This window comes from Falco peregrinus, chromosome 14 (genome assembly GCF_023634155.1).
Source record: "Falco peregrinus isolate bFalPer1 chromosome 14, bFalPer1.pri, whole genome shotgun sequence".
Classification (NCBI taxonomy): Eukaryota; Metazoa; Chordata; class Aves; order Falconiformes; family Falconidae; genus Falco; species Falco peregrinus.
Window position 1 is genome coordinate 389,666 of NC_073734.1, and position 18,610 is coordinate 408,275.

The window sequence follows — 18,610 nt, forward strand, 5'->3', positions numbered from 1 at the left end:
AACCAAATTAGCTTTGAGAAACCATAGTTGTTAATCAGAGTGTTGAACTCTATGGTCCCTTAGTTAAAAACATCACCAAGCTCCTTGCACAAAGGATGGGCGTTTGGTTTGCAAAGTAGGAGAGCAGTCTGATTTTGATGCTTGGGGCAGCAGCGATCCCTGGGTGTAAGGTTGTTCATAATAGTCTGAGCACTTAGTAGGGTCAGGCACAAAGTCACATCGGGTCAGCTGTTTTTGCAAAATGAAGCAGTGAAGTGACATTGTTCCCACCAAAAAACTTTTAAAGAGTAATAAAGGACAGTTTGGGTATTAATAGAGATTTGGATAATAATTCCAGCAAATAGTTCCAAAATACATGGAAGAGGGGGAGAAGATGAGAAGTGGCAGCAGTCTTTGACGTGTGTTTGTGGCTTGTGGGACTGCGCCCACAGCAAAAGGCTGTTTTGGAGTGTTTGTTCTGGGCTTTTACTTCTATCAGTCTTAACTCTGCCACTGAAATATGGTCTAGTTATGAAACAGGGTGGGGATGCCGGCTGCTCTCCAGTTATGAAGGAGCCACAGCCCGGAGACACAGCTGTCTCCTTTGGGTCTGCCATGGAAGGGGATGCTGGGTTTTCCAAGTCCCGTTGCTGTTCCTTGCAGGTCAACTGAGGCATGGCCACTGGAAAGCCCCGCTGGTTCACGGGGTCCTCCAGGATGGCTGGTAGATTCCCGAGCCAAGTGGTAGTGCCTCGTAAGCCGAAGCTAGCCAGAGGGACAGAGAAGCCTGCAACTGTAAGTACCTGCTGCGGCCAGGTAGGAGCTGTGTAAGGCTGGAAACTGCCCCCGCGTCCTTCCTCTACCTGCCCCTCCTGTTGTCTGGCAGCACTGTGAAGCTGGACACCACCTCCCCGTCTCTCTGCTGCCATGCTTCTGTCGGAGGTGGTGACCATGGTGCGGTAGGGGATGGACTGTGTGCTGCTTCAGGGGAAGTCCAGAGTTGTGTCTGGATGTGCCACTGGAGCCATTTAAATGAACGTGCCGGGCATTGCACCGGAATAGCTGAAGCGTGAGCGTGTGCTTCTCTCCGCCCCCTTTGTGTGGGCAGTAACGTTTTGTCACCTCGGGATGCTTGCCAGCGCTGCTCTGACCATACCTGCCCTCCAGGCAGCTGGGCACGTGGTGGGCTGCTCAAACTCTGCTTGAAGGTTTCGAGAGGTATGGCTGGTCCCAGATGGAACAGGTTCCAAAACAGTTGTTCTGTCCCGTATCCCGTGTGGAGCACAGATCCAGCGCTGCAGACAGCAGCGGAGTCAGGGCAATTCCTCCTCCCCATCCTCAGACAGCCCTTTGCTGACCAGAGCTCACTTGGCTGAAGATGACCTGGTGCTGAAGCTCTGTCGAGGAGATACCTTTGCATACTTCTGTGGAGGGGTCTCGGAGGCCCAAACAGAGAAAACAAGTGCTAATTCAAAAGAGATAACTAAAACTTGGAGCCATTCCTCTCCACCTCAGTCTTGGCACAACACTGATTTTCTGCTTTCCTGACTCACCCAGCAGTGACATCTCCACATGTGTGGTGGTTGTGAGCGTTGTGCAAGGGTGGAGTTAAGGGATTTCTGGTAACTCCTCCCAACCTTTTTCAAAGGTCACTGGCTCACTCCGGCCAAACTGGAAAGGAAACAAATGCCCGAAGAGCAAAACCCCCAACATGTCACATCAAATCACGAAGGAGAAGCTAACGGGACAAAGCTACTTGTTTGGAGCATGTGTATTGCACTCTCTATCATTAATTTACTAATGGTAAATATTTCAACAGGTAGTTATGGGACTTCCAGGACTATCCTAGCGGCTATGATCACAAATCATTCATCGGTGGCTCTTGAAGAAGAAAAGCCTTTCTGAATAAAGGCAGTTCTGTAGCTCTTGCTGGTGTTTTGCATTTCAGCTGACTCCCTCTGCCCTCCTGAAGGAGATGTCTCTTACCACCAAGCAGAGGCTGGCCAGCACTCGGGAGATGCGTCGACCCCAGATTATCCAGATTCTAGACATGAGCGAAGCCTCCCATCGTAAGGTAGCCTTTTCTTGCCCTTTTCCTTGCTGTTTGATGTGACGTTTGAAGAGAGCGCGTGCTTGTGACAGGCTTGCCTCCAGCTTATCTAAATGCCTTGGTGACTAAGTCCTGTTGTTGTTTCAGACTGCTGCCGGTGTGGAGTTCCTTCTGCTGGGGGAAAGGTAAAACATTTTTCCCCAGTGAGATGTTGAAGTCCTGACCTGCGCTAAGCCCATATAAACAACCTCTGTTGAAGTTGGTGGCTTTTGCTGGAGATGAGCTACTGCGGCTAAAGCATGATACTGGGGGAAGGCTGGGGCGGGCCACAAGGATGCAAGCTTGCAATTTCCCACCTTCCTGCTGAAATAGCCAGCCCTTGGTTTGGTGTAGTCTCTGTCGAACACTTGGGGTCATAGGATGCCCTCAGTGGTGGCAGCGTTGGCCTTTGAGGGCTGAGGGCCTACGGTAACTACTCAAGGTGTAGCTAAAGCAATTGCATGAATGCTTTGGGTTGGAACAACGAGTGGGACCCGTACAGGGTGTTAGATTTTTCAGGCTGCCGGGTACACAGGGGAATGGCCCTGGGCAGAGGGGAGTGGGTGTGCTTTATCTGGATCAGTGTTTATTTACACGTGTGTTTAAAGCTGCTTTTCTTACAGATCTGCTTAGTATAACACACGTTCCAAAGGGGTAGATGACTGAGGTAGGCTGTTGAGTGGAAAACTGCCAGCGAGAGACCTGTAGCAAATTGGTTAAGGATTGCCCTAGACAGCGCGTGAGGTTGGGAACGCCTCGGACGAGCGCACACAGAACTGGCCGTGTGCTGTGGCCGCTGGCTTCAGCACGACCCTGACTCCTGTGGAGAAGCAGGAGACGTGCCTGTGTCTTGTGAGTGTGAAGAGTTCAGCTGGAAGGGGGGAGGCAGAGCAGGGAGGAGTTTTCTCAAAGTAACGCCTCGGCGCTGTAAGCATTTGCTGTTTCTGTATGTTTTCAGACCTGCTTCTGTAGTGGTATTAAAGAAAATGGCAATAATAGAATATAATGAAGCATCCATTTAAAGCTCGTGGGAAAAGGAGATGCCAAGTCCAGCTTTACTCAGATTGCCCAGTGATGCTGGGAAAGTACCTGGAACTTACCACCTCATCTGTCGCTTTCTTAACAGCGGTGTTCCTTTCTGGCCTGTCTTCTCTTCTTCCTGGTTTCTGGGCTGTGTGTCAAAAAAGAGATTTGAGGATGTGTTGGGCTCGGTCTCTGTGTCTCAAAGTAAAGATGATCCCCAAGTTGTTTCCCATGGGGTCTCCTGTAAATTCTTGGCTTTCCCTTGCTCCACGAGTGCTTACAGCTCTTGCAGTGAGTGCTCTGGAGCTGTGTGACCGTGTTAGCCCAGGGCTCTGCCGGAGGTAAGTGCTGCCTTGCCTGTTGGAGAAGGCGACCTGGAGAAACACCTGCCAAAAGAGCTGCTCGCTTGAGCCTGCTCTAGTGTGGCCCAGAAACTTTTGATCTGCTCAGAACACAGGTGGGTGAGCTTCTGTTCCCCTAGCGTGAGCTGGGCAGGCGTACTCACCAAGGAACTGTCCTTCGCTGGAGGCCAGTGTTGTATTCTCTCACCGATGAGTCTTTCTCCCCGCGGCTGAAACTCTCTGCTCTCTTTTGCATCTCCAGTTCTCGGCAGTTGCCCTGGAACAGAGCTTGTTCCGGCCTTTCCCATCAGAGGTGGTATTTCAGAGCTACGTCCCCGATGAGGTCTATGAAGTGCCACTGATTCTGAGGAACGTGGACAAGGTAAGTGCTGGGATGTGGAAGTTTAACCCTGTGCTGGAACTGGAGAGCAGTGTCATCCGTGCGGTGCACAGCACAGCCAGTCGCCTGCTGCAGCACAGCGCATCCAGAATAAAACGTCTCACCGCCTTTATTTTGCAAGACGGTGGAAATCTTGCCATGCTGACGTTTCTCCCCCTGGTTTTGGCTGTGTGTTGGTGGTACCTAGCTGAAAGGAGCTTTTCTGGTCAGCACCTTTCCCCGTGGAAGCCCTGCACGGGTGGGAATGTTGGGGGCTGTACAGTTCTTCCCTGCCCTCGTGCTTTCCCTCGCGTGTGCACCGCGTCCTGGTGGCTCCGTGGTTAATCTCAGTTTCCACAGGGCACCTCTGCCTCTGGGTGAGCTGCACAGAGAGCTGAATGGGCTGTCAGAGCTCGGGGTGGGGTCTTCTCCACTTTATGCTGGAGTAAGTTATAATTAGTGGTAACAGCGCTTCAGGAAAGGTGTTTTGAAACAGCAGTGGAAGCAGGCTGATTTAGCAGCAGCAGCGGGAGGCCTTTAGGTGCCCCTTCAGGCTCCTGCTAAGCTTAATTGGGTTCTGCTCAGGTTTTCCTGAGACAACGTGATGCTCTGCTTCCCCTTTGGAGAGCCACGGCCTGTTTGGAGTAAAGTGCCCTCAAAGGTCTCCACCTTTACTTGAAAAAAACGATCATTTTGAGACTTCCCAAGAAAGTTGAGAATGGAAAAGTTGAAAAATGTCAGCAGTTTTGTTCCACTGTCAGGAGGGAAATTGGGACCTTTTGAACTTCAGCTGGGGAAACGTTTGCTGGAATGAGGCATGTGCCAAGGGCAAGCTGGTGGGAAAAGGCAGGAGGGAGGAAAGGAGCTGAGCTTGGTGTTCTCTCCCTGCGCACTTTCATACACGCAGGGGTTTCTCTTGATACGTAGCAGTAAGTGCACGGGCAGTAGAGACAGGTCAGAAAGAGGGGTGTAATTAAGGATACTCTTCTGTAATGAAGAGGAAGGGGTATGCGTGAGGGCAGGGTGGGATGGGAAGATGGAAGTGTGCACAAGAGACGGTGAATTCGCCTCCTTTCCAAATTTCCCTGTTGGGGAGGGCAAACAGGTGGACAACAAAAAAAAGCTGTCGAGGCATACTGCAGGTGGAAGAACAGCAAGTCCAAGTATCTCCTGAGATAACAGGTTGTGACAGGGATGTGGGTGAAAATGGAAGACCCTTTGGCAAGGAAGGATGCGGGTGTGCTCCCTCAGTTATTCCGGGAGAGTACTGCACCATTCCTGGTCTGGCATTTAACTTGGGAACATTGATAAGATGCAGCATGTGTGCCTGCACCCGGGGGATGCCACTGGTGTGATCTGCGCTGAATTTTGGGCAGTCTTTGCTGTAGGTATCCTCGTCCCTGATTAAAATGTGCCTCAGTCCTCACTTTCTCTCTTCCTACTCTCTGCTTCATTCCCACTGAGTCTTTGGCTTCACCTGCTCCATTATCCATGCAGCACTTCAAAATGTTTATCTTTGCCAAGTACCAGCCAACAGGCAAACAGTTAATTTGCTCTATTCATGCTTCCTCAAGTGGAAAAGATCATCTGCATTAACATTTCTGCCATTCCCAGTAAATGATAATAAACTTGTACTGTGTAAAGCTGCACCTTGGGATTTACGTGCCCTGTGAAGGGGGAGGCAATGTGTGAACTGTGGTTTTTTTCCCAAAACAATGTAGTTTTGAAGCTAGTTAGAGCTCAACCACTGGAGAGCATGGGTGTAAAAGTAAGATAAGCTCCAGGAAAATCTTTGGTATGTTTTAAATACAGAAAGACAGAGAGGATAATCCTGCGAGGGTGTTATATTCTAAATTGGTTGGCTTTTGGCGATGTCCTGGAGAAAAGCAACGTTGTGCTCCGTCTCAAGTTTTTCGTGCCAGTTTCCCACATTCCTCTGAATCATACTGAGTTACACTGCATGGTAGCCTGAAGTTGTCTGCCCCATAAAAATCCAGCTGACAGCAAAATGTATTCCGCATAGAGGCTCTGTAATCATGCAACTACAGAAGTGCTGTACTATATACTTCCTGCTCTTACCTGTGTTGTAAAATTGCTTTTCTATTTTCAGGCTGTTCCTCAGCACCCTCAGATGTTCTGGGTGGCTTTTGCTGAAGGTCTGAGCCACACGTGCTCCCCTTCTAAGGGACATGGTGACCAAAATGCCTGTCTGCACTGTGAAGTTGGCTCCTGGAACTCGCCGCCCCAGGACATTGCTGGGTTCCAAGGGCGTTTGGAGAGTTCAGGACTGCCTTGGCCACGGGTTACCAGGCTCGGGTGGGTGGTGCAGAGTGAGCCTCCATTTTTTCCAAGCCTCATGTGGGGTTGTTGTTGATCCGTGAAGCTGCCCACCAGTCCAAATCACCTGCTTCAGACTTTGAGATTTGGCGCTCAGGGGTTGCTCTCTGTGTGCTAGGAAAATGCCTGTGTGCTGTCTGTGTGCTGGTGGTGCCCCAGAGGGCAGAACCGTGCAGCAGGGTGCCTGCAGGGACTGCTGGGGGTGGGCAGGGGTCCCCAGGGATCTGGCTTGCCTGCGCTGGCAGCTGCCTGGCTACAGTCACAGGCAGCAGGAGCCTCCGGAGAGCAGAGGTTGGCTTTTAATAATGAAACCACCGCCAGGCAGTGCCAGTCATGTATCTCGGGGCAGAAAATGCCTTTGAAGCCCCTAGTTGATAGGCACAGCCTGGGGGGTCGCCTGGCTTTCCATCACTTGGCCAGGTTGCTGGCTCTCATCCTCTGCATCAGCCTTTCCTTGTAGCATATTGTGCTTCTCCCTTGCTTCTTTCCAGCTCCCTTTGGTTTTTCCCAGCCATCTCTCTGTTTCTGGGGTTGTCTCTTTGTCTTCCTGTGTTTCCTCCTTTTGCTCTTCATTTGCTGCTTTTATTCCCAGTAAGGCCACAGTATCTGTGGTCCCCTCTTGCTGGTCTGCCTACATGACTGTAGCACCGCAGCTTGACTGCCCCGCTCAAACCCAGCACGTTAAAGTGAATTTCTTCCTTCCGCCAGGATTAACACGTACTGTTTGGCGTTCAGATAATACATGCCCCTTCTAGGGGCATGTCTGCCTGGATGTGTACGGGCAGAAGCCAGCAGATTCTCTGGGCTTATTGAATACACGGGTGACTTGATTCAGATATTATACCGCCGTGCTGCTGGTGTCTTCCCTGCTTGGCCCTTCCTTCATCGCCCTGCTGCCTCTGGCCTCGAGCTGTTTTGCCCAGGCAGAAGGGATTAATGTTCACTCTTATGTGTTACGTGTATGTACCTCCAGAGCTAAAAGTGCTTTGTGAAGGTGGTATCACCAGGCCTCTTCTCCCCCTGTTTCCACAAGCTGCAAGATCATACTTTCCTCTCTTTTCTGCAGGTTCCTGGGCTGGTGAAGGTCATCTTGGAGAGCTCACCTTATTTCAAGCTGATCAGCCACCATGCTGTGTGCCGCAAGGTACTGCCTGGCATGCTTGCGACTTTCCGCATCGTTTTCTCCCCTGATGAGAACAAGGTGAGACTGGAGGTCCCGAGAGGTGTGTGCCTTCAGTGGGAGGTGAACCTGCGGGGCTGGGTTCAGAACAGGGCATCTGCTGTGGGTTTTGAGGCACTGTCCTGGTTTCGGTGGCATTGCACTGGATCTGCAGCTGGGGGAAACTTTTCCTGTGGTGAAGATGATGCTGTCATAGGCTGGAGGCTCTTCTATGCTTCAGACTGTGATTATCCTTTGGTGCTGGAACGTTTAATGCCATGTCTGTTGGCTTCAGGGATAAGAGTGCACTGTGTGGTGGGGTGGCCTCTCATGGTGTTGGTTTCTAGTATCTGACTATTGCTGCATAATTACGGGTTTGCTCTGATAATTATAAATACAAAAGCCTGTTTGCATAAATACAAACCTGTTGTTTGGAGGACCCAAAGCTGAGCCTGATCAGAGTGAGGACCACCACCTTTGAAAACTGGAGTTGCTTCTTGAATGCATATCGTGTTGGCCGCAGTAGTGAGACGGCGGAACGTTCTGTCTGAAGCCGGCACTTTTCTTGCACACCGGTCATAGCCCATGCCGTGCTGCGAGGTTTGCTCTAGGCTGTGGTCAGGCAGCCTGCAGCTGGTCACATCCTGGCTGGCAGCACCATGCGATGCCACCGCAGCAGGGACTGACGAGCTGTGCGTTCCCTCCCTGTGCTTTCCTGGGCGTTTTCAGGGGAAGGCGCACGTGGGACAGTAGGGAAATGGCAGGGAGGGGTGCTGATAAGGTGTTTAGCCATTGCACCTCTCTACTCGATGTTAGGGGCTTAATTATGATGGAAAACGCTAGGGGAATGGCTAGATCCAGAGAGCTTTCCCCTTTCCCGTCTGGCAACCAGTTCCCTGCCTCACCCTGGGCTGGAGCGAAGGTGATGCTTTTTCATACCCTCTGTGTTCCAGCCTTGCCGCTGTGCTGCCCCTGAGGATACTTGCCCGCCTGTGCTCCAGCTGTGATTCTAGGGGAGAAGATGCGCTGTGCTCGTGGCAGGGAGCCAGCCTGGCCCAGACACGCTGAGCTCCAGATGTCTTTAACCAGCAGGAGGCTGGTGTGCTGCAGAGGACTGAGGCATCTGGAGCGCACACAGGAGTGAAGGGGCAGGTAGCATCTGCAGGCAGAGTGTTAGCCTGGAGCCTTTGGGCAGTCACGCTGGTGTGGCTGTGCCTGCGTGCATGGGGCTGTGGTTGCTGTGTCAGCTGGCACCTATTCCCTGCCCCGTGTGCCATGCTTTTGCTCGGAGGTTGGAACATCGGTGCTGTGGCCCTGGCAAGTCTGGCACTGTGCCGTGATGTGAAGGGGCGGCGGTGTTACCTGGAGGCTTGTTAACGCAAAAGGGTTTAGTACCTGGCATGGAAGGGAGGAAGCCCTGCAGGGGAACACAGACAGACAGGCTGACTCTTTACACCAGCACTCTGCTGCCTCTTGGCACAGTTCTTTGCGTGACTTTGTGGGTGATGCAAGGTGAGGGGGTCGCTCTGAGCCAGCTGGTGTTTCTGTGCCAGGCCAGAGGTGCAGGCTCTCTTTGGGCACAGCTGTTCTCTCATCTTCCGTTTGCTGCTTAGATGTAGTTGAACACCCTGTCCTATCCTCAAACAGCATGGCTGTAGCAAACTAGAGAGGAAATGCCCTGTGGTGCCTGGCTCCCCATGCTTGTGAAATGATCTGTTGCTTTGCGGAGGGACTGAGAAATTGTTTTACGTCATTCGTATGGAAGGTTAAAATGATGTTGGCTTAGGGCAGTTCTCCATACTGCCCAAGTGACATAAGAGCTTAATCCCACCGAGGTAGGCTTTGCAGGGGACACTGCTTCCTTTAAAATGTGATTGACTAGTATTCATGAGCATTCATTTTTGGGATGGAAGTAAATCGGTTCCCATGAAGGGCAAAGAGCTGCTCTTCAACTACAGAGAAGCAGCAGAGCAACACATGAACATCACCCCAAATAGAAGTAGGGTGAGGTAACTCCCAGGACCACTCATGTCCAGTACTTTGTCCCTTGTCTTGCCCTTGAACTGGTGAGTGTGTGGCATTAGGGAGCTGTGCCAGCGAGGTCCTCTGCACAGCTCGAGCGACACCCTGGCGGTTTCTGCCGACCTGGGTTTTGTGCTCCTTGCAGGGCATTGGGAGAGGGATGTGGGCTGCTTGGTGAGGAGCACATGGGGACTCTACAGCAGAACCAGAATGTTGTATAAATCGAACTTTTTGTCTCGTACTTGATGGAGTGTGAGTCAGGAAAGTGCCGGAGTGCTGTCGCTCAGCTAGAAATGCATCAGTAGCATGGTCAGGATGTGCAGAGCACCTTGAAAAGCCCTTAGCCAAGAGGCAGGCTTTGGGAGATGGTTCTGTAAAGCCACCTGTGTTGGGCTTGCAGTTGCTTCCCTGCAGAGTATCTGTGTGTTAGTTGTGGAAGGCTCAGGAGTGCTGCCTTTGAATAACTCCTACATCTCTGATACTGCATGATCCACAGGGACTGTGGGTAACCCAGTGAAGTGGGGTCTGGGTCTTCCTGATGAGGAGCCGGTTTGTGTCATTCTCTTGCTTTGAATCTGTTCTTCCCTGGAGTAAGTCTGACTTCAGTGAAGTCACTCCTGATTGAAAGGAGTAAAATTGTGCCTCAGCCCTAAGTAATAGGGCCATGTGAGTTGTTAGTGGCTGAAATGCCACGTAGCCCTTTCTTGGAAAATGAGCAGTTTCCTACTGTCTCGCAGTCATTTGGGAATGTGCCACGTGGTCAGACTGTCAGAAAAGGAATAGCTGACGCGCCTCTTGGTTTATTGGCACTTGCGTTATAAATGAACTGCTAATTTTTCTGCTGGGCAACATTTCCAGTTTGTTACTCTTGCTGCTTCTGATTTGCACGTTTCTGTTTTATGGCTCCATTGTACAGCGTGGGTGTTCTCGTGCCAGCCCCTGTTCCCGTGTGTTCTTGCGTTATGGTCTGACGGCCTCTGCTGAACTGGAAACCATTGTGGCACTGACCGGCAGATAAACAACAGACAGAAATACTTCCATTTGTGCGTCCTTCAGGCTTATTAGTAGTTTATTGTAAAGGAAGAAGGAAGCAAGAAGCACATAAAAACATAGCAGAGCTTATTCTGTGTTGTCCTCTTGCTCTTTTCACTGTAGCAGTGCACTGTTTTCAGGCAGTGCAAGTTCAGTCTGTGAGGTTTGTGAAATTCATTGCTGATGCTCAGTGGAGACTGAATTAATGCACATTGATTACTCTGAAATATGACAGGACGGTGAGTTATTGCATGACTGAAATGAAGTCCTTTAAAATTCAGCCCAGCCCTGCTAGATGTTTTGTTGTGCACAGAAGCTATTCCAAGAATACTTTTAAGATGACTCTTGTGAGGAGGAAAGGGGCAGAAGACCAAGGCAAATGGCGCGGCGCCACAGGAACCTGAAGCCAAGTGACTCATTTCAAAGACTCCTGCGAACCGGCGGCTGAGGGGGGCAGGCGCAGGGGCACCCCCTCTGCTGCGAACGGATCTTCATCCTCTGGTCTCTCCTCTGTTGTCACGGCCCTTATTTTCCAGCCTTTTTTTATATCAGGGTTTCAGCGGGAGCTTTCCCTGCTTGGCTTGCTGTGTTACCTCATGCTACAAGGATCTTTTCTTTGCAAGTTGGCTGCTGCAAGGAATTCAGTGAAGCATTTGGGATAGGTTATGCAGGGAAACTGACATCTGAGTTTGGGGTTCTGGGTAGTTAGGCTTGATATTGCTGCGACAGTAATTCCTGTTAGCCTGAGTTTACAAAGAGCCTGAAACAACACCCAAGACGAGCAGCTGCTTCAGTCTCAGTGGGTGCCAGTTCAGACGCCAGTGGTGATACCTGGAAGGCCAGAGCTTGTAATTTACTGCTTGTCACAGGGGAGCACGAGAAGGGGAGCCATCGTACAACTGTCTGTATCTTCCGTGAAACTGAGAGGGGAGTTGTATGCAGGATGAAGTCGTGTTTTCATGAAAACCTATAGCCTGAAGCTGTGTCTAAACACAGCAAACTTTAAAGCATAGATGGGATGCAACCCCTCTGTCATCCAGGCACGTTTATTTAGAAACCTGGTCTTAAACAGTCTGCTAAGGGTTTGCAGTTGCGAAGCAGAACAACATTTTGAACTGGTCTCAACTGTGCCCCTAGGCTGCAAGCAAGTGCGTAGCAGGGTTAGTGCCCTGGTAACACGAGGCAGTGCTGAAGTAGAGGCTTTGCAACCTGTTGCCCCCAAGGGAGGGCAATTCAGCTTTCAAAAGCTTAAGGGACCATGGGTTCACAGTGGCACAAACAGCCAGCTTCTGCCTAGCACCCCTCTTGCCTTGGGTTTCCCCCTGTTTGGGCTGGCGCTGCATTCAGCCTGGTGCAAGGTCCCACGTTGGTGGGGTGGTAGAGCGTGGCTGAAGGGTCAGCCCGCTCTGAAGTGCTGAGTCAAGCCTTGCACGGGATGCCATGTCCCACGGTGTCCCTGGAGAGGGGGCTTGGAGCATAATGTGCATCTGCATGAATGGCGAGAGGCATCTTTCTCTCTCAAGGTCGTGGTTGTCTCTGTGAAACCAAATCCTTGTTGCTTTAGCCTTGCCCTCAGGTCCCTGGAGAAATCCCTTGTGCATTGCTGTGCAGGTGGTCCCAGCGCCCCTCACCAGCAACGGAGCTGGGAAGGCTGCCTGTGCTTGCTTTTGGGGGGGATTTATTTCTTGGGCTCTTAATTGCATTGCTGTTGATCCATTTGCTCCTTAGCAATGACAACACCTTGACAATTACTTCCTTTTACTTGCTCCAAGTAGCTCCAGTTGTTGAAGTTCCTTTTTTCTTTATCCTCCTGCTGATCTGAACTAGCATCCTCCTCTGCCTACCTGGCACCTGGAAGAGGGAGCTAAGTAAATATGGCATGCCAAGACTTAATAAGGCAGGTAGCTTTCAATTGGCTTTGCAATGCCTTTGTTACAGTAGTGTGGCCAAAAGAACAACAACAACAAAAGCAAATAACATTCTTCATTTGCTAATGAGTTTCTGAGGATCGAAACAGTGCAGGACGTGAAGTAGCCAGATAATAGGTGCTTTAAATTCATATGGGCTGCCCATAGCTTTTATTTTAGAGGGCTTAGGCTGCAAGATTGAGTACAAAATTGCTAACTCAGAACGACTTGCTGAAGATGAAACGCTTTCCTGAAATGCGGTATTAAATCATGCAGGTTGCTTGCTGCAGTTCCCTTCCTAGTATTTTACCTTCCAAATAGGAAAAGCAAAAGCCCTTCTGCAGTTTCTAGGGTGAATATTTGAGATGTCTAGAAAAGGAGATTATTCTTTTTGTCTTGGATGGGGCAGCATCTGTATTGACAAGCTTAAACCCCAGCTGAGCAGGTGGTAGGCGAGGTGCTGGGTGGTGGGTGAGGCGCTGGCTGTCAGCGCTTGCGTTAGAGCAATAGGTGCGTGTCTGTGCCTGGGCTGGCTGCCTTAGGGCCCTTCCAGGAGGGGATGGGGACAGGAGCAGGAAATCCCAGCTGTGGCGGAGGCTGGATCGGTTCTGCTGAAGGGAGTTTGCTGCTGTATGCAATTCCTAAATCATTAAAATCCTAAAGCGCTTGCTGCTTCAACAGTGATAAAAATATCAAATTAATTAAAAGCACTGAGGAAAAAATCAGGGCAGCCAGTGAGTGACGAGAAGCAGAGTTTTTATCAGCTCATCCATAAGAGCGCTGCTGGGGGTAATGGCTCCTGGCCCTATGGCAGCAGATTTACCACTGATTTCAGTGGGGGCAAGGTGATAGTTCCAGCGCAGCGATGCCACGCCATACATCTGGAGACTGCTCTGCTCATCTCTACAGTAACATGGTTTTGGTAATTTGATTTGCCTTCCTGCTGCTAAACGCCAGACAGCCGGGGCGCGGGGGGGATTGCCTGGCTCTGTTCTGCAGAAGGCAGTGGCTGGGACTGCACAGCCGGCTTTGCTCTGGTGGGGTGTCTGAGTGTCCCCCGTGTGCAGCTCCCGATGCCGCCTGCCTGGGGTGGGTGTGCTAACCAGGCACGCCGTCACTTACTCCTCTAGAACAGACCTTACAGAGGGGTGTGATTACGGCATCAGCCAGAGCTGTCTCCTGTGCCCCCTGAGGCTGGGTGAGATGTAAAGGGAAACGGAGTTCAGACACAGGAAGAACTAACACCCTTTAATTCTAGCGCAGAGGTGGCATAGGCTGCTGAGGGCAGGGGTGCAACTGTTAGCGCTTTTAGGTACTTGTGAAACCTCTCGCAAAAACAGTTTGGGTCTGGAGCTGAGCCAGCTCTGGTGTGGGGAGATGGATCAGGTGGCTTTTGAAGGGTGCGTGTCCCCAGCCTTGGCCCTATAACGCTGTGAGAAGGGGCAGGAAATACAGCCGTACCCTGCACTGCCCTGACGCTGCCGCAATTACCGTGTCCAGCTTGTGAAGTATTTCACCGAAGACTGACCATTGACTATGCATGTGGTGAAGTCCTTTTGAAAGTGTACCTGAGCATCCCCTGCCAAGCTTCAACGAGGTCGCCGCGTTGCTGGCACTGGAGTTAGTGCTGTGGCACAGCTGGGTTCTCAGTGGTGCTTCCAATAGTCTGCAGTGGCGATCGAAGCAGGTTGCGTTAGTGCTGTGATCCCTTGCATGAAGAGACTGTTCTGGTGTCTCGGAATCAAAGCATCAGATAATTGTGGTGCTGCCAGCTTGCTGCAAAAGCAGGTGAATCAATGGGGTTGTTTCTCCTTTGCAAGTTAACGACCCTGTGCAAGTCATGCTACTGGAATGAAAGCTCATGAAGGTAAAAAGTACTGTTGCGTTACTGAATGATACTGCTACAGCCATAGAAAACAGCAGTTTTCCTTCTGCCGTGGGGAAAGTACTAAAAGCATTGTGCTGAGATTGTTTCTTTCCCCGCAGGATTATTTCCACGAGCTCATCTGCGTCACAGAAAGGGGAGAAGTTTGTTGTGCCTCTCCGAGCTATAGGTGCCCGAGCTATCCTGGCCTTCCCCGACCAGGTGAACTTCTCAGCCTGTCCAGTCAAGTACAGCACCCAGAAAACACTGCTGGTTCGCAACATCGGTAACGGGGCGGCCCGCTACTGCATCAGCCCTCAGAGGTAGGGAGCTCATCTCTTTTTGTGCAAAACACTGTTGTGTGATAATACAGTTGGTAAACAGCGACAAAAAGGAGCCAGAGCGTGTGAGCTGCTGTACTGCTGCCGTGGCTGGAAATGGGCAGGGCACGTGGGGTTTGCTGTTGATTATAGTGTTTGAAGCATGGCGCAGCCTCTGCTAAAACTCTGCAAGCTGCAGAGTGGAGTTTTATAGTGCAACGGTGTCTTCAGTGCACAGTCGTGCAAGACTGATTCTGTTAGATTGAACGAGCAAATGTAGGAAGGCAGCTGGACTGCCCTCGGGCTGTGTAAGATCCTGCGTGGCAGACGACAGCTCTAGGAGCTCAGTTCCTGAAGACCAAAGGCAGTGTTAAGAAATGGGCAAGCTCTGAGCTGGTGGAAGAGACATTTAAGAATTTATCATCAGCTTTACCAGCAGTTTGTCTATAGTAGCAAGTGCAATCAGAGATGATAGATCAAAGCAACTGGTATTGAGACCCTGACAAAAACCCTGTGGGGTCCAGAACCTGGTTTTCCAGTAGGTTTGATCTGGTCCCTGGGATCCACTATTCTTCATTAGAATGAGCTCTTAAGTGGAGATGAGCTGGCAGCGGCTTCAAACCTGCACTTTAGCCCCAAAGCAGAATGCCGATGGGCGCACAGGCAAAAGGTGCAGCAAATGCCTGGTGCGTGGGTTGGGAGCCTTTTCTAGAGCTTTGTCTCTCTCAGATCTCCTGGAAAGTGCTCTAGCATGCTGTAGTAGCTACCAGCAACCCCCTTGATCTTCAGTACCTTCTGAAGTGGTTATGTGGCCCTATTGACCCAATATACCCATTCCCTGGGAGGCCACAAGCACGTGGCATTTCGGCAGTCTCCTGGTCAAGCGCCTGATGTGTGCTGTGTCGTGGACAGCCTGTACTGTTCCTCTTGGTCTGAGAAGACAGTCACTGGTTTTCCAGTTTGCTGAACTGGAGAGGGTAATGCGTTTTGGAAACTGCACCTGCAAGGAAACCACTTCAGCTGGCTGGTAGTTAGCTCCGTGTTGCTTGGTCCCAGAGGTTTTGGTGTAGGAGCTGAGGTCCAGAATGCAGCAAAGACGTGCCGTCTGCCTTAGTGCACCTGAGTTGCTTCGGTTTCTTCCCCAGGAAAACAGGGGTCAAGAGAAGGCTCTTTGCTCTTTCTCCTGGGAAATGCGAAGGTCCAAGAGGCTTCTACCAAAGCCTGGCAAGGCTGTTGAAGCAGGCTTCCAGGATGCTGTTCAAGCAGGCTGCTTCTTTTCACTGTGGAAATACATAGGCAGGAACTTGTAAATCCCTGTACAGCTTCCCTCTGGGATTTCCAGATCTACTTGTCACCACCAAAACAAGTACCCAGTCGTGTGTAGCATCTCTTGGCAATGTCCTTGCCAACTGTTCTATCGCGTGATACGGCGTACGTTGAATCCTGCTTGATATGGATTTTATGCTGAACTTCACCAATTGAATGTTTCAGTCCTGATTTGCAACAAAGGGATGGGAAGCGTTACGAAAGCTTTATTTCAAACTACACAAGAAAGTACAATTCTGAATAACTGGATTGCGTGTGCGCGGAGATCAAAAGCTGGTAAGATTTCCCATGTCAGCCAAAGGCATCAGTCATCTCTTCCATTTCGTTATGAACTTTTGAAAGCCAGTCTGAAATTTCAAACTGATGATCTTTGAATATAAGCAGCGTTTTATTCTAATTAGGTCGCCCCCACTTTCATTCAGATTTCTTTTTTAAATACTCTGAGGTTCCTGTCTTTCTGCTCTTTTATTTTTTTTTGCTTTAAGTGTTCAGCGAAATGTCATAACGAATTCCTCATTGGGAACTTTCTTAAAGGTTGAGTTCCTCTAATGCCTGTGTGTCTACCATCTGCCTATATATATGCACAGATGTATAAGAAATAATATGAGAAATTCGGGGAACATGTGAAACGGAATTGGGCTGCTGGAGAAGATAAAATCCTAGAATAACTTTGGAAGAGACCTCTGGAGATCATGTGAGCAAACACAGTGCTCAGAGCAAGACCAGTGTCAAAGTTTGATCAGGTGTGCACTCAACACGAAAAGTAAGACCAAGTGATACCAGCCTTCGTCTTTCCTTCTCAAGGCTGTGCAAAGCCATTTATCCCAGCATCTCCCTGTATGTGCTGTGCTCCAGCCCCTAAGCTCCTCTTCTGTAGAAAGGCTTTCGTGCCCACCAGCCTGCACTGCCAGGGATTCTTCCATCCCAAATACAGGTTTTTGCATTTTCCATCCCTCGGCTGCATGCGGTTCTGCTGTGTCCCCTGAATAGCAGCCCAGCCCTCCAGTATCTCGACTGTACTCCCCCAAGCTTGTATCCTCCACTCAAAATCCGAGTGCTCCCCACTCTTGACCAGGTCACCACGTCCCCTTGCAGCCTGGGAGCAGAACAACCACGTTCTCCCTGTGCGATGAGGCCATGGTGTGCCAGGAGTGGTTTCTCCAGCCAGTGCTGGGGACTGCGCTGGGTGACAGTGGGTTCCCTGCTGCTTGTGCTGTGAGAAGTTGCTCAGGTGCCTGCCCCGAGGTCCCAGGTGAGCTCAGTGGCTCCAGCAGCCCCAGCAGAAAAGAACTGGCCTCCCAGCTGGCATGACAAGTTGGCTGGAGAGTCTCACCAATACACTGCTCCACAGGCGAGTAGGTCATTAGCTGTTAATTGTCTTTGAACAACTCTACTTACAGAGGCTTTCGCGGGAGAGACCGTTTTCCTCCTCATGTCAGGGGATTAATTTCCCTGCGTTAGAGGCTGTGACCAAGGCTGCATCATTATTAACGACAGGGGAAGTTTTTAGTTTAATGTCATTGCATTCTTTTGAATGACTCCCGTAATGATTGTTCAGCATCACAAACACTTAAACCTGTGCTTTGGACATTAATGCGTGGTGTTTCCTGTCCTGGAGAGCTTAATGTGTAGATACGAGACGCAGTATTTAAGAGTTATGGCATAGGTGGTAGGAGTGCCAGCCTTACAGACTTACATTCAGGACTGTTTTAGTCTCTTCCTATTTAGTGGAGAACTGAAGCAGCTTTAGTGTGTGCTTAACTTTTGCTGAGTACGGATGTAGTGTTGTGTTAAAGCCAACATCAATATCACATAATAGTTTTGTGTGCCGCTATGTGTAAGCATGCGTGCACGTGAGAGGGGGAGGAGGCTTAGTGGAGTAGAAGGGAATGAGAGATCAAAGTTTGTGGACCATCAGCTGGCCTCTGTGTCCTTCATTCTCTCTCTGCACAACTGAGACTTCTTAGTTGCTGCAACTTCTGTCTTCTGGCCTGGGCGAATTCAGGCTCTTGCCCCTTTGCAAGGCAGCTGCAGGCACCACAGTTTCCTAGTCCAGTGCGCCGCTCGTATCACTTCTCTCTGCCTCCTTTCTCAAAATTCCCTTGGCATCAAGCGTAACCTACCAGCTTTCACCTTCAGTGCATTTTTCAGCCCATCTCCAATGCTAACCTTTCCTCTCGGTCAGTACTGCGAGCTCTGCTCTTGCAGCGGGTCACTTCATAAGGACATTCCTTGCCTCTTACAACTTTATCTAAGGACTCGTGTGGTGTATTTTACTCCACGGCAGAGCTCTCAAATGAATCCACGGAGCCAATTCAGCATCCTTCTGCTGTTGCTTGTTCAGAACTCTCCCTTGCCGTGGTATCTACCAGAAAACATGGACACGTTTTGACTCCTCTTTCGTAAAGGGTGTGTGTGTGTGTGTGTGTGTGGGAACCCTGACACCAAAGCACTCCCCATTATGCAGCTTGGCTCTGTGCCTGTCCTCCCCCTGCATGCCCATACCCAGCTGTTCACTGCATAGTGTAGTAATAAAAAAAATAATAATAGTATAAATATAGAAAGTCTTTTCCTGCCGTTCTCATTGTTAAGGCTGGTTAGTGAGTTTCTTCTCCACGGCATTCACGGAGATAAATGTCATTCCAGTACATTTCAGTTGAAAATGGTGCCTGGAAGCAGATCTCAGCGCAGCACTGCCTTTTCCTGACGTTACACTGTGCTATGCTGTGCTATGGGTTAGAGAGGATCTGTCTGAGAAGGTCCATTTAGGAATGTCCCATCAAGCTCTGGAAGCTCAGGAAATGATCCTACATGGCACAGTGCCAGGAGCCG

General features: G+C 50.3%; 1 pseudogene; it reads left to right on the forward strand.

Annotated features, from left to right (window-relative positions):
• Positions 1-654: 654 nt before the first annotated feature.
• LOC129785675 (hydrocephalus-inducing protein homolog) overlaps positions 655-18,610 on the forward strand; it is a 67,500-nt pseudogene continuing 49,544 nt past the window's right edge.